A 2517-nucleotide genomic window follows, 5' to 3' on the forward strand; every position below is an offset into this window, starting at 1 on the left:
GGAACCCTGATTGCTCTTTGGGCTGACGAGGGAGGGGGACTTGATTGGGAGAGGGGGACTTGATTGGGGGAGGGGGAGGGAAATGGGAGGCGGTGGCGGGGAAGAGACAGAAATCTTTAGTAGATAAATAAATAAAAAAGAAATAGGTATGTATCCTGATAGCCTTACCATGCACTGTATTTGCTTGTGCAGGGAATGGGGAACCTGTAAAAAACACGTTAGATGTTATAAATCCTAGCTAAACAAATCAGTAAAGAGAGATTTGTATTGTGTAAGTGGAAAAAGTAAATCCAAGATGAAAGAGTTGGACTAGACCGAATGACGCAGGGAATATAAATAGCCTGTTTGGGAGCTGGACGCCGGTTCCTCCCCTGACTCAGCAGAGATCTGAAGGAACTTCATCCCTGCTCTGGCGGTAAAGCAATGCCCTACGCCACCTGCTGGTGCTAAGTCAGTACTGCGTGCACATGGCGAGCCTCTGGATCTTGACTGCTGTCAGTCAGCACACATTACCCTGGGCTTTCTGTTTGATTGATATTTTACAATGACCTTACTTATTTTCATTCCTTTGAAATAAGTGCCTAATACCAGTCACTTTCATGAATTTTTCTTGGCAATACAAAATTAATGCAGCGAGCTCTAATCCAGAGCTGAGGGCTTTTTTTTTCCTGGTCTAAAATAACAAAACCCCGGTGAGACATTGTTTCCTATGGTGACAGGTCAGTGCACATGTAATCATATCACTCCCCCTCAAACTCCGTATGTGGGCTCCATTGCTTTTCAGACAAAGACGGAAACGCTCGCCCTTCAGAAGACCCCATTATCTTGAGCATGCCCCGAGCCTCGGGCTTTTGGTCCCCCCACGAAGGCACATTTCTCTCTTCCAGAACCTCTGCAATGCGGTCTCCTTTTTATAGCCACCCTGTTTCTGCTGCACCTTCCTCCTGCCCCTCCCCCAGCTCCCATTAGCCGTCTAGGTAACTGCTGACCTAGCTCACCTGCAAAGGAGCAACACCCACCCACCGGTCAGTGCCACTGGGCTCTGAGATCACTGTGTTCATGTGCCTCGCCGCTGGAGGGTTGAAAAGGCAAACTGTTGGCTGTATTTCTGTCTCCATCTTGTCCAATAGCAATTGCTAGGGAAACATATGGGGAAGGAAGGAAGCGAGGCAGCAGGGAAAGAAAGCAGGTAGGCAGGCAGGGAGTGTGGCACTTGTGACACGGGGGAATCCTGCTCTCATACCCTGGGCGCTTACAATCACATTCCTGAAACCTCTCCTGGTGCAGGAGAGGCTGCTCCTTCCCTAGGTGCTGGGCTGCAGTCATGTGGACAATGTCCCCATGTGTGGCATTCTCCAGTAGCAACCTCAGAAGCATCCATGTTACAATGCTAGACATAAGAACACTGATAACCATCCGCATTGTGTGTGGTAAGCCATAGGACAGAGAAGCCATGGCTAATAGAGCATTTGCAGTGGAATCTGATCCTCCGGTCTGGGTGTATAATGCAGGGGTTCCCTGAGGAAATGCTATTTGATGTGTTATCCAAAGGATTAGCGGGATTTTAAGCCGGTGCGTATTAGTGTGTCAGAGATAGGCTTCTTTAAGTGCACCAAGAAAGAAAACAAAGCAAAGTTAGTAAATTTCCTGAAAAAAAGAATTGAAATTTCCTAAATCCAAAACCAATACCTATCCTGAATAATTTTGCAAGAGAAATGGCATCCCGCTATAACTTTCTTCCACTGTGTGGTAGACTAGAGCTTCTCGACTGTTTGGTTCACTGTTTGTGTGTGAGAGAGCATGGTGGGATTGTATGCATGGGTGTGTGCGGGCACAAGTGGACAGAAACAGAAGGAGGATGTTGAGTGACCCTATCATACTCTTTCCTTTTCCTTGAAACCGGAGCTAAGCCGTGGGCAGCAAGTCCCAGTCACCCTCCTGTCTCTAGCCAGCAGAGACAGTACTGGGGCTGTAGACAAACACGGTCACCGCCAACTTTGTGTGCATGTGCCAGGATCCCAAGCCCGGGCCTCATGCTTGTCCAGCAAATACCCCTGCCCAGAGAGCCATCTCTCACGCATCTCGATTTCACTCTTAAAAAATTATGGGGACTCTAAAAAAATCTTTAAGTAAATGAGTCATATATGATAGTATTTATTACATAAAATAGAACTGAAAATTCATTTAAAAATAGTAAATTCATGCTGCTGAAAAGATGGCTCAGGGGCTAAGAACATTTACCGTTCCCTAACTGCAGTTAGTTCCCAGCACCCACATCAGGAGGCTCAGAGCAGACTGTAATGCCAGCTCCTGGCTTGGACTCTTGAGGCCTCAAAACCAATCCCTAGTGATACACTTCCTCCAATGAGGCCACACCTCCTAATCCTTTTCAAACAGTGCCACTCCCTGATGGCTAAGCATGCATTCAAATAGGAGCCTATGGGGGCCTTTCCTTTTTTTTTTTCTTTTTCTTTCTTTTCTTTTTCTTTTGGCTTTTGTGTTTTGTTTTTTTTTTTT

At 46.5% G+C, this 2517-nt stretch overlaps 1 protein-coding gene across 3 annotated transcripts in view; it reads left to right on the forward strand.

Annotated features, from left to right (window-relative positions):
* The window catches only part of Map3k20 (mitogen-activated protein kinase kinase kinase 20), a 154381-nt gene that overhangs the window by 101736 nt on the left and 50128 nt on the right, over window positions 1-2517 (forward strand). The gene's annotated exons all lie outside the window — the stretch shown is intronic.

The sequence above is a fragment of the Microtus ochrogaster genome, chromosome 4, assembly GCF_000317375.1.
Source record: "Microtus ochrogaster isolate Prairie Vole_2 chromosome 4, MicOch1.0, whole genome shotgun sequence".
NCBI lineage: Eukaryota > Metazoa > Chordata > Mammalia > Rodentia > Cricetidae > Microtus > Microtus ochrogaster.